Below are 14,217 nucleotides of genomic sequence, written 5' to 3'. Positions count from 1 at the left end.
ATTGTTGTAGAAAAAAGATTTATCTCTTAAATTAAGTGAAACAAAAGTTACAAAATCTGTGGTAATTATTTACATTTTGCTGCACATGTGAATGTCCAATTTTAATTAAATGCTAAATATTAGAGAACAAACTGAATATTTCTGGCGAATGTAACAGTTCTAATAAATTAACAGGTGACAATGATGAAGATTTTAACAGTCTGCCTTTCAAACGAAAGAACTGGAATGATCAATGTAGAATTGTTAATGCAATAAGTAAAAATTCCCTGAATGAAATTGATGGTTATGAACTTCTTCCTCATCGTGCTTTTCAATCTTCCTAATTATCATTCTTATGTATTCCCATTTGTATTTTACTTCATGTCATAGATTGCATCCTTACAGAGAGATTTGTCCATAGCTTCCCTAATCACATGAAGACATACTTACGGGAAACAGACAAGATAATTCATTTTGTCAGAAATTTGCATGGTTACTTTCACTCTTGTTGTGAATTGTCAGCTATGACTCAGTGTTTAATACTTCTATCTCTGGCTTCAATAGTTGCATTTGCAAGTCCCGCTTGAGTATCTCAAAGGGATTGCAGCTCTGTTGAAGCTGCTGTGTGAGATTAAATCAAGGGCACTATGTGCCTTCTCAGGTTGATTATAACATCCAATCCTGCCAATTTGAAGTTGATTCTGCCCTGTGTCCTGGCCAGGAGTTAATGTCACCATCATCATCAAAACAGAACTAACTATTCGTTATCACATTGATATTTATGAAAGCATACTGCCTGCCATGATTTCCCATCTTATAACAGTACCTACACCTCAAAATGACTTCATTGTTTATGAATCTTTTTTTCAAGCCAATTTAAAGTTCTGAAAGTTACTAAGTAAATACAAGCTCTTTGTATGAAAACAAAGAATCAATCAGTTCTTATTCAGGTTTGGTGATTCATTAGACACAACTATCTCCAATTCAACATAGACTGATAGTCTCAGTTGAAAGGCTAGGATGGCAGAGTCATTTCAAACTTCTTCGGCTGCTTGGCCCTACCCTTTTGCAAGTCTAAGAAAGTGTCCTGTGCTTAATGTTATGAGCCACGGCCAAAGGTGGAAAAGAGCCTCAAGGGACAGCAGCTAGTTACGGGTAGAAGATCCTTCAGGAATGGAACTTGTGTCTCGACTGAGACATAAGAAAGGTAAAGGGGAACCACCTCATACAGCTGGCTCAGTACTAATTCAAGTTGAAATGAGAAGCTTTTCTGTACAATTGAAAAGAAAAGACAGGACTATGAGGCATAGAGAAATTAGCAGATCGTCACTCCACCTCATACAGCTGGCTCAGTACTAATTCAAGTTGATTGGCTCAGTACTAATTCAAGTTGAAATGAGAAGCTTTTCTGTACAATTGAAAAGAAAAGACAGGACTGTGAGGCATAGAGAAATTAGCAGATCGTCACTATTTAAAGAATATGTGAAATAGAAATCATTTCAACATTGATGAGATAAGACGGGTTGCGTTGAGATCGCAACTCCAAATTTATTCTTGGAGAAGTGTGAATTAATCTTTTTTTGGAGTTGGTTATCTTTGATATTGAGCACTTGAGAACAGAAATGGTTAATCATGTAGCACTTTGGACATTACATTTAATGATCCCTATGTTAATCTAAGAAAGAGACAGGACCTATAATCTTTTTTTAAAGTCAACTATTGGAAACATTTCAGCATTTCTAGGTTAATTTAAGGCTCGCTTATCATTCTTTGAACATTCCTTGAGGTATTTTTATTAATAACTATGATGAAGAATTCAGTTAAGCCATTTTAGTTCAATACTAATTAATTCAAAATATTTTTTCAGTGTGGGAGTGGCTGAGCAAGAAAAAATAGTAAATATGTCTTATTGAAAAGTAAACTTTCATTTTTAAATGATGCAGAGTAATGAAGCTTTTCAGTCCATGATTCAAAGAGAATTTTATGTGTCACATTAACCGTATGGAAGAATGAATTAAACATTGAGCTGCATCACACTGAAATGTGCAAAACGAATCAGTGAAGGCAAATAATATTTTCATTTCTTTCCACTTTGCATATTCAGCACTTTAGCTTTTAAAGACTTATTCAACCTTCTCTGCTTAAAGTGATATGAATGCCTACTGGAAATTAGATTTTTTTTAGATTACTTACAGTGTGGAAACAGGCCCTTCGGCCCAACAAGTCCACACCGACCCGCCGAAGCGCAACCCACCCATACCCTAACATATACCCCTTACTTAACACTATGGGCAATTTAGCATGGCCAATTCACCTGACCCGCACATCTTTGGACTGTGGGAGGAAACCGGAGCACCCGGAGGAAACCCACGCAGACACGGGGAGAACGTGCAAACTCCACACAGTCAGTCACCTGAGGCGGGAATTGAACCCAGGTCCCTGGTGCTGTGAGGCAGCAGTGCTAACCACTGTGCCACCGTGCCACCCATTACTTGTGCTCAATTTTTTTTTTCTATGTCTGTACATATTTGTTGTTATAATATGATAAGAAACTGAAACTTTTGACTACTCGTAATTTCATCACCTATTTGGTTTCTAGTAGAAAATTATGTTTTCAGTAGAGTCAAATATACAAACTTGCATTCTTATGTTATGACTTACTACCTTTTGTTTTAAATAATGCCTATGAACATCATAGGCTTAACTTGACGAGCTACCTTGCTCAGTCCTGTCCAAGTCGTCTTGCATCCTTTGAATTTGCTGGTCACAATTTGCTGTCTCTTCTTCATGTGAACTGGTCAACATGCTGTGAAGATTTGCTCTCTGGTTCTGACTTACTGTCAGCATATGACTGTATTTTTCACTTTCATTTATCTCTGACCCACTCATCTAGCCCCACTCTGTTATTGCTTTCCATTTACCTCCATTACATACGTTCTGGCTTAATTTATCCCATTCTAATTCTTCCACTTACCCCAGAATGCTGTTTGATAGCCTTATCAGTAATCTATCATCTGTTATCCTCACTCACCAATCATACAAATATATGTGATTGGAGCAGATGCAGTCATGAGAAGAGATGAAAATTCCTCCCATCTCAGCCTCAAAAAGGTGACTACTAAATGAAAACCAATGCCCTGTGGTTCTGAACTGACCCGTAAGAGAAAACATGCTTTCTATTTCTATCTTGTCAAAACCATTCAGGTTCTTATACACTTTAATCATGTCATTTTTCATTATTTAAACTCCAGAGGAAATAAGTCCAGTCTGTCTAATCTACCTTCAGAAGGCAACCCATTCATTCCAGGTATCAATCCAATAAACTGCCTGTGAAACACCTCCAATTCATTTTCAGTCTTGTTTAAATACGAATAAAATAACACTCAAGATGTGGTCTCAGCAATGTCCTGCATAGCTGAAGCATGCCATTCTTACATTTACAATAGAAACAGAAAGCACTGGAGAAACTCTGCTCATCTGACAGCATCTGAGGAAATAGGAACAAAGTTTACATTTCCAGTTCCAGTATAACTCCTTCAGTTGAGTTATGAAGCAGCATCATATCAGACTTGAAATGTTAATTCTATTTCGAGTTACAGAGTCATAGACATCTCCAGCACAGAATAAGGCCCTTCTGCCCATTGAGTCTGCACAGTTCAAAATTAATCACCTAACTATTCGAATCCCATTTTCAAGCATTGGTCCCATAGTCTGGTTGCCTTGACATCTCAATTGTATATCTAAATACTTTTATAAATAGTATGAGGATTTCTGCCTCTACCACTCTTATAGGCATTGAGTTCCAGATTTCCACCATTCACTGAATGAAAAAAAACCTCACATTCCCTCTATACTTTTTTTTGTGTTAATCATTAGGAAAAGCAGGAAGAATGACCGAGGGCTGCTGGGAAGGTGAATCACTGATTTAAAAACTTACCTTAAGTGTCGGACCCCTCCATTTTGTGTTCAGCAGCAGGAAGGGCAGGAGTGATGACCAGGGAGCTGCCGGGAAAGTGAATCACTGATTTAAAAACTTACCTCGTGAATAAGCGGAGTGCACACTGAGCAGGAGCAGACACGTGACTGCAGAATAAGTGAAGTAATATAATCGGGCAGTTGTGTTACCTGAACCATTACTGAGGTAGTGTCTCCCATCCATCCTCCTCCTTTAACCGAAAAAGACAAGCTATGTGCGCCGGATTGGTAAGATAACTTTTTTAAAAATTCTACATTTTTCAATAGTTTCTTTGGGAATTTAGAATAGTGGGAATGGAGGTTAGGGCAGCTGGATGTTCCTCTTTGCAGAATGTGCGAGGTAAAGGTCACCACTAATGTCCCTGGTGACTTCATCTATGGGAAGTCCATCCAATGCCAGCTCCTTGAAAACCACGTTAGAGAACTGGAGCTGGATGAACTTCAGATCATTGGGAGGTGGAGGGGGCTATGGAGAGGAGTTACAGGGAGGTAGTCACACCTCAGGTACAAGATAAAGACAGATCGGTTGCAGCAGCACAGTGGCACAGTGGTTAGCATGGCTGCCTCACAGCGCCAGAGATCTGGATTCAATTCCTGCCTCAGGAAACTGTCTGTGTGGAGTTTGCACATTCTCACCGTGCCTGTGTGGGTTTCCTTCGGGTGCCCCGGTTTCCTCCCACAGTCCAAAAATGTGCAGGTTAGGTGAATTGGCCAGGCTAAATTGCCTGTAGTGTTAGGTGAAGGGGTAAATGTAGTGGAATGGGTCTGGGTGGGTTGTTCTTCTGAGGGTCGGTGTGGACTTGTTGGCCGAAGGGCCTGTTTCCGCACTGTAAATAATCTAATCTAATCTAATCAGGGAACAGAAAGGGAACCGGCAGACAGTGCAGGTAACCCCTGTGGTCATTCCCCTCAATAATGAGTATACCATTTTAGATATAATGGGGCGGATGACTTACCAGGGGTAAGCCATGGAGTACAGGTCTCTGGCACAGAGTCTGTCCCTGTTACTCAGAAAGGAAGGGGTCAGAAGAACAGAGTATTAGTCACTGGGGCTCCATAGTTCGAGGCACAGCAAGGAGGTTCTGTGGGAATGAGAGAGACTCATGGTTGGTGTGTTGCTTCCAAGGTGCCAGGGTTTGTGATGTCTCGGATCATGTTTTCAGGATCCTTAAGGGGGAGGGGGAGCAGCCCCAAGTCATGATCCACATAGGCACTAATGACATAGGTAGGAAAAGAGATGGGGAGTTAAGGCAGAAATTCAGGAAGCCAGGTTGGAATCTTAGAGCTAGCACAGAGTTGTTATCTCTGGTTTGTGACCTGTGCTACGAGATGCGGAATAGGGAGAGACAGGATTTGAACATCTGGCTACAGGGATGGTGCAGGAGGGAAGAATTCAGATACCTGGATAATTGGGGCTCATTCTGGGATAGGTAGGACCTCTACAAACAGGATGGTCTACACCTGAACCAGACAGGTACCAATATCCTTGGGGGGAGATTTGCTAATCCTCTTTGGGAGGGTTTAATCTAGTCCGAGGGGGAATGGGAACCTAAATTGTAGTTCCAGTGTCCAGGAGGTTGAAAGTAGTGAGGTCAGAAATGAGGTTTCAAGGTCGCAAGACTATACCAGCAGGCAGGAAGGTGATTTGAAGTTTGTCTACTTCAACATCTGGAGCATCCGGAATAAGGTGGTGCTACCTGAGACTTCGATATAGTCACCATTTCGAAGACAGGTACAGGAATGGTTATTGCAGGTTCCAGGATTTAGATGTTTCAGTAAGAACAGAGAAGATGGGAAAAGAGGAGGAGGTGTGGCACTGTAAGTCAAGGACAGCATTTCGGTGACAGAAAAGACATTTGAGGACTCAACTACTGAGGTAGAATGGGCTGAGGTTGGAAACAGGAAAAGAGAGGTCACCCTTTTTGGGGTTTTCTATCAACTTCTGAATAGTTCTAGAGATGTAGAGGAAAGATGTAGAGATAATTTTGGATAAGAGTGAGAATAAGAGGGTAGTTGTTATGGGGCACTTCCCAAAATACTGACTGGAAATATTATTGCTTGAGTACTTTAGGTGGGTTAGTTTTTGTCCAATGTCTGCAGGAGGGTTTCCTGACACAATATGTATACTGGCCAACAGGGGGCGAGGCCACATTGGATTTGATACTGGGTAATGAACTCGGCCAGCTGTTAGATTTGGAGGTAGGTGAGTACTTTGGTGATAGCGACCACAATACAGTTATGTTCACTTTATCAATGGAAAAGGATAAGTATATACCACAGTGCAAGAGTTATGGGTGGGGAAAAGGCAATTATGATGCGATTAGGTAAGATTTAGGATATATAGGACGTGGAAGGAAATTGCAGGGGATGAGCACAATTGAAATGTGGAGCTTATTCAAGGAGTAGCTACTGAGTGTCCTTGATAAGTATGTACCTGTCAGGCAGGGAGCAAGTAGTTGAGCGAGGGAGCCGTTGTTTACTAAAGAAGTTGAATCTCTTGTCAAGAGGAAGAAGAAGGCTTATGTTAGGATGAGACGTGGAGGCTCAGTTAGGGCGCTTGAGAGTTACAAATTAGCTGGTGAAAGACTAAAGAGAGAGCTAAGAAGAGCCAGGAGGGGACATGAGAAGTCATTGGCAGATAGGGTCAAGGGAAATCCTAAAGCTTTCTATATATCAGGAATAAAAGAATGACTAGAGTAAGAGTAGGGCCAATCAAGCACAGTGGTGGGAAGTTGTGTGTGGAGTCCAAAGAGATCGAGGAAGCTCTAAATGAATTTTTTTATCAGCATTCACACTGGAAAAAAGACAATGTTGTTGAGGAGAATACTGAGATACAGGCTACTGGACTAGATGGGATTGAGGTTCACAAGGAGGAGATTTTAGCAATTCTGGAAAGTGTTAAGATAGATAAAGTCCTGTAGGCCAGATGGGATTTATCCTAGGATTCTCTGGGAAGCCAGGGAAGAGATTGCAGAGCCTTTGGCTTTGATCTTTAAGTTATCATTGCCGACAGGAATAGTACCAGAAGACTGGAGGATGGCAAATGTTGTTCCCTTGTTCAAGAAGGGGAGTAAAGACAGTCCTGGTAATTATAGACCTGTCAGCCTTACTTCAGCTGTAGGTAAAGTGTTGGAAAAGGTTATAAGAGATAGGATTTATAATCATCGAGAGAGGAATTATAGGGATAGTCAACATGGTTTTGTGAAGGGTAGGTCGTGCTTCACAAATCTTATTGAGTTCTTTGAGAAGGTGACCAAACAGGGGGATGAGGGTAAAGCAGTTGATGTGGTGTATATGGATTTCAGTTGGGCATTTGATAAAGTTCCCCACAGTAGGCTGTTGCACAAAATATGAAGGCATGGGATTGAGGGTAATTAAGCGGTTTGAATCGGAAATAACCTAGCTTAAAGAAGACAGAGAGTGGTGGTTGATGGGAAATGTTCATTCTGGAGTTCATTTACTAGTGGTGTACCGCAAGGATCTGTTTTGGGTCCACTGCTGTTTGTCATTTTTATAAATGACCTGGACAAGGGCATAGATGGATGGTTAGTAAATTTACAGATGACACTAAGGTGGTGGATCTGTGGATAGTGTCAAAGGATGTTGCTGGGACACAGATAAGCTGCAGGGCTGGGCTGAAAGGTGGCAAATGGAGTCTAATGTGGAAAAGTGTAAGGCAATACACTTTAGGAGGAGCAACAGGAATGCAGAGTACTGAGCTAATGGTAAGATTTTTGATAATGTAGATGAGCAGAGAAATCTCAGTGACAATGTGCATAGATCCAGTTGTCACCCAGGTTGACAGGGTTGGTAAGAAGGCATACTGTATTTGCTTTTATTGATAGAGGAATTGAGTTTCAGAGCAATGAGGTCATGTTACAGCTATACAAAACATTAGTGCAGCTGCATTTGGAATATTGTGTACAGCTCTCATCACTGCATTATATCAAGGATGTGGAAGCTTGGAAAGGGTGCAGAGAGCCTGGTATGGAGGGAAGGTCTTACGAGGAAAGGCTGAGGAACTTGAGGCTGTTTTTGTTATCAAGAAGAAGGTTGAGAGGTGACTAAATTGAGCGATATAAAATAATCAGAGGTTTAGATAGAGTGGACAGTGACAGCCTTTTTTCTTGGATGGTGATGGCTAGCATGAGGGAGCATAGCTTTAAATTGAGGGGTGATAGATATAGGACAGATGTCAGAGATAGGTTTTTTATACAGAGTGTAGGATGGGCATGGAACGCCCTGCCTGCAACGGTAGTAGACTCGTCAACTTTAAGGGCATTTAAATGGTTATTGGATGAACATATGAATGAAAATGGAATAGTGTAGGTTAGATAGGCTTCAGCTTGGTTTCAAAGGTTGATGCAACATCGAGAATCGAAGGGCATGTACTGCACTGTTATGTTCTATATTCTATGTTCTATGTACATCTCTTGCCCCTTACAGTAAATCCATGTCCCTTGTCATTGATCCCTCCACAAAGGAGAAGAGTTGCTTCCTGTCTATCCTGTCAATGCCCCTTATGATTTCATACATCTCATTCAAGTCCACCATCAATTTCCTCTGCTCCAGAGAAAGCAACCCCAGTCTAACCAAGTTCTCTTCATAACTAAAACTCTCCAGTGCAGGCAACATCCTGTTAAATCTCCTCTGCACCTTCACGAGTGCTATCACATCGCATATATAATGTATGTTTTTTTATTCTGATCTCAAGCATCCACACTGCTTTGCTTTTAATCTTATCTTTTATGTTCAATTTCTCTCATAATAAAGGTTGGTATCCAATTTTCCTTTCTGATTACATAATGCATCTGCAAACTAACGTCTTGTTACATACACGAGAACACCTGAATCCCTTTGCACCTTGGCGTCATTCTCCATTTAAATAATATTCTTCTTTTTCATTTTGCTTGCTAAAGCAAACAACTTCCCATTTTCCCACATTATGTTCAATCTTACAAATTTCTACCTGTTCACTCAACTTATCTATAACCATTTGGAAACTACTTCAGTCTTTTTCACCATGTATGTTTCTATCTTTCTTCATGTTGTCTGCCAATTTATTTACCTTGCCTTCTCTCCCCTCATCAAAGTCATTGATGTAAATCATAAAAATGTCAGGCTCTGGCACAGATGTTAGCAGGACTCCAGTTCTTGCCAACCGGACAAAGACCAATTTATACATGCTCTCTGTTTATTGTTAGACAACTAATCTTCTCCCCGTTCTAACATACTACCCCTTTTCCCAATAAACTTTAATTTTCTGCATTAACCTTTGATGGGGAGCCATGTACAATGCCTTTTGGAAATCCAAGTACAGTACATTTATAGTCTTTATCCACAATAAATGACACTCCTTGAAAGAATCATTTCCTTAGTTGACCTTGAGAAGATGGCGCTGACCTGCCTTGATGGATTTCTGCAGTGCATCTTGTGGATGGTACCCATCCACAAGATGCTAGACTGAGCATCGGTACTGGAGGGAGTGAATGCTTATGAATGTGATGCCAGTCAAATGGCTGATTTGTCCTGGATGGTGTCAAGCTTCTTGAGTGCTGTTAGAGTTGGACTCATCAAGGAAAATGGGGAGTGTTCCATCACACATTTTGGTTAGATTCTGTTTATTTTTTGGAGATGGTCAATTAATGGTATTTGTGTGGTATGACTGTTACGTGTCACTTGTCAAACCAAATCCGGATATTGTCCGAGATTTGTCATATTTGACTATGGACTGCTTCAGTATCTGGGGAGTTGTGAATACAGGTAGTTCTGGTATAATACAACATTTGCATTCCCCTTCGACCACCCCTTATAGAAAATCATGCCATGGAAAACTAGAGAAAATCACGTTGTAGAAGTTCACTGTAGAAAATTGCTATCCTCATTCAGTAGAAAGTTTGTGTTATCCGAGCAGCATTCATAACTCGTCAATCACTTTATAGCCAATTTGCATTTACAAAGCACGCATTATACCTCTACGCACTATGGTGCTGAATCTTGTGTAGCATCTGCGAACATCTCCACTTCTGACTTTATGTTGGAGGGAGGGTCATTGACGAAGCAGCTAAAGTTGGCTGGGCCCAGGACACTAACCTAAGGAACTTCTGCAGAGACACCCTGGAACTTAGTTCACTAAACCCCAACAACCACAACTGACTACCTTTGTGTCAAAGTATGACTCCAATCAGCAGAATGTTTTGCTCTTGAGTCAAATTTACTACGGTTTTCCTGAAGAGGTCCTTGATGTCACATTCAATCAACTACAGCTTTGTAATATTTCCATTGTTATCTGTTCACTATACTTGTTTCTCCAGTTTGTCATATTACAGAGCTAATAAGTTTCAAACTTGCAGAGCTGCTTATTCATTGGTAAAGTAGAAGTATAACTTAGAAGCAGAATTAGGCCATTCAGCCCCTCAAACTTGCTCTATGATTCAGTGACATTCTGGCAGTTTTGTACTTTTACTCCATCTATGCACCTTGGTTCTGTACCCTTCAAACCCTCGCCTAATGAAAACCTACCAACTTCAGTTTTGAAGTTTTCAGTTAACCCCCAGTCTAAACAGCATTTTGAGGAAATAGCTCTAGATTTTCACTCTCCTTTCAGTTAAGAAGTGTTTGCTGCCATTATGGGCTAGCTCATGTTTGAAAATTAGCTGCTTTTGCTCTGAATTCCTAAATCATAGGAAATTGTTTTTTTCTGTATACTTTATCAATATTGTTCCTGATGTTGAACATCTGAATTCAATTACCGGTTAAGCTTCTATGCGCAAGGAAACACCAGCCTAACCTAAGCACCTTTATTCACAATGCAACCATTTTACAGCCATGTATCACATTTCCTCAAACTGCATTGCTCTCCATTCAAGATCAAAGTGTCCTTTTTGAGGTGTCCTGATGAGAATTGAATACAATATTCTAATTGGACTGTAGCCAGAGTCTGTAGCCAGACTCCTCCTTGTGTTCCAGACTTGTCCAATTACCAGTGATAGAGAATAGATCATTGATGAGTCACAATTTCAGAGGCACTTTTCTTAGTTTGAAGTATGGCTTATTGCATGGCAGCAATAAATACGGTTTACGGTATTTGCCAACATAATTTCAAAGAGCTCTCTGGAGCAGTAAAAAATACAGCTATTCTCTTTGGCTTTGCAAAATTAAGCCCTCTCCACTTAAAGACTATGTGTCACCATAAGATTAGTGGAGCTAATATAGCTTTCAGCAATTAGTTTTTCAGAAATGTTACCTTGTTAAACACTGAGCTTTCCAAACTCCTCAGCAGATAAACTTTTAGAGGAAGAATCCTACAGCATTGAAAATAGGCATACTTTTTTTCTTACTGATGTCACTGAGACTTTCTGATTGGTTAACGGGAGGACTTGTGAACTAGACAATTATCTGTAACTTGTAAGAGGAAGCAAATTTTCAGGAACCTTGCAGTTTTGAGATGAATTAGAGTAGAATATGAGGTAGGGAGTCTTAATTTCCAAGCTAAGATCCAGAAAAAAATCTTAGTGTGAGCATTGGAGGAATAAAGAGCTGAATTGAAAATAAGAAGAATGCTTTGTGATGGGAGATATGTCTCCAGGGTTCTCAAAATTTATGTAATTATCTACTGCTGCATCCAGCCAGGCATCTTTTACTGTTATATGGTTATAACTTAATTAGACTTGAAGCCATTTTGTGCAGTTTCTTCTGTATAAAGAATGTTGATAACACTGCAAACTGGCAATATTGCCATAGAACTAGGAGATGGTTTATGAATTATTTACTACAGCAACCGTATAAAATTCAGTGCATTTGTGTTTCTATATTTTTAGTACTCAAAAATTGACACTTAAATTCAATAGGAAAATGTTTCTGGAATAGATGCATGGTAGTTCTGACATTGTCCCAAGAGGCACTGCTGGTATTATTCAAAGGTCTGATAGAAAAGTAAGTTACATTCTGAATCAGTGCCATGGTTATGGTGATTGAGAATCCTTCACTGTTGAAAGTTACACATTTCAAATAATGGTTTCCATTCCAATACACCAGACTTCACCCTTTTAATTCCTCCTCCTTCTCATTTTCTGCTTTACTTTTGATCACAGATATTGCTGTTTTTAATTTAACTGTGAGTCAGTGAATGACTTTACAATACTGTCTGCTTTTTTCCAACATTAGCACCAATACACACATATGAACAATGATACTAACTGATCAATAGTAATTCATGGAATTGAACAATGTACATAATCTGATATTAATAGTGCATTTGGATGGATTATATTACGTGCATCACTAATTGGTTTACAACAACAAAAGCCAAGCAGCTCAAGGGATTGGAATTTTGTTGTCACATTTTATTGACTGTCCTTGTCACTGAAATAGCAAGAGAAATGTTTGGATGTGAATCGGGCAGAATTTTCCCCTCCTTGGTGTAGTGTGATTGACTGCAAAAGTTGGAATGGAAAAAATCAGATCCTTGACATTGAGGAAAATCTTTCCTGATGATTCCCTCAAGCTTTAAATGGTAACTTCAGAATCTTGCAATTGAGTGGTGACTACCTTATTTCTAGTTATTTGCATCTCATGAAAGCCTGAACTGACTTTTTTTATATGCCTACTTTCCATGCTCCTCTTTCCCTGAGAAATTAGACAGCATAAAGTCATGAGGTATATATTCGCAGCTGTGAGTTATAAATACTTGCTTTGGCCATCAATCAATGCTTTTTCACAACAATGCTCTCTATTGCCACCATCATCCTTGTCCCTTTGCCTAACGACCAGTCTCAAATCAACATCATGGCTGCATCTGGATCAAATTTTATAGCAGTTGACTGCTTAGAAACTTTCTATACTAAAGGACACTGACAACATTTATGTTCTACCCATCACTCTGCACAGAGATGAAAAGCGTGGTGGTGGAAAAAGCACAGCAGGTCAGGCAGCATCTGAAGAGCAGCAGAGTCAACATTTCAGGCATAAGCTCCTCATCAGGAATGTGGAGAGTAAATGGGGCTGTGAGACACTTAGGGGTTGGGGAGGGGCTTGTGGGGAAGTACGTGGGATGGCGATAGGTGAATGCAGGTTGGAGATGATTGTGATAGGTCTGTGGGGAGGTTACAGCGGATAGGTTGGAAGGAAGATGGACAGGTAGGTCAGGGAAAGAGGGTGCTGCCGTGTTGGAGGGTTGGACCTGGGATGAGATGGAGGGAGGGAGGGAAAGTTTGAAAACTGCTGAAGTCAAAGTTGATGCTGTGTGGTTGTAGAGTCCCGAGGAAGAAGATGGGGTGTTCTTCCTTCAGTCGGCAGATGCTATGATATGTGATGGAGGAGGCCCAGGATTTGGATATTCTTGAGGGAGTGTGAGGAGGAGTTAAAGTGGTTGGCCACAGGGTGATGGGATTGAACTAAATCTCCTGCATCTACCTATCACCATATCACCTATCTTTCCCAGTCCCATCCCCATCCTCCTATTTATCTCTCAGCCCCTTCCCCCTCCACATTCCTGATGAAGGACTTATGCCATAGAGTCATAGAGATGTACAGCATGGAAACAGACCCTTCGGTCCAACCTGTCCATGCCTAACAGATATCCCAACCCAATCTAGTACCACCTGCCAGCACCCGGCCCATATCCCTTCAAACCTTTCCTATTCATATACCCATCCAAATACCTCTTAAATGTTGCAATTGTTCCAGCCTCCACCACAACCTTTTGCAGCTCATTCCATACATGTACCACCCTCTGCGTGAAAAAGTTGCCCATTAGGTCTCTTTTATATCTTTCCCCTCTCACCCTAAACCTATGCCCTCTAGTTCTGGACTGTCCCACCCCAGGGAAAAGACTTTGTCTAATTATCCTATCCATGCCCCTCATAATTTTGTAAACCTCTGTAAGGTTACCCCTCATCCTCCAATGCTCCAGGGAAAACAGCCCCAGCCTGTTCAGCCTCTCCCTATAGCTCAAATCCTCCAATCCTGGCAACATCCTTGTAAATCTTTTCTGAACCCTTTCAAGTTTCACAACATCTTTCTGATAGGAAGGAGACCAGAATTGCATGCAATATTTCAACAGTGGCCTAACCAATGTCCTGTACAGTCACAACATGACCTCCCAACTCCTGTACTCAATACTCAGACTAATAAAGGTAAGCATACCAAACACCTACCTCACTATCCTATCTACCTGCAACTCCAACTTTCAAGGAGCTATGAACCTGCACTCCAAGGTGTCTTTGTTCAGCAACACTCCCTTGGACTTGGCCATTAAGTGTA

This window comes from Hemiscyllium ocellatum, chromosome 2 (assembly GCF_020745735.1).
Source record: "Hemiscyllium ocellatum isolate sHemOce1 chromosome 2, sHemOce1.pat.X.cur, whole genome shotgun sequence".
NCBI lineage: Eukaryota > Metazoa > Chordata > Chondrichthyes > Orectolobiformes > Hemiscylliidae > Hemiscyllium > Hemiscyllium ocellatum.
The sequence above is the reverse complement of the archived record's forward strand: the minus strand, read 5'-3'. Positions refer to the sequence as shown.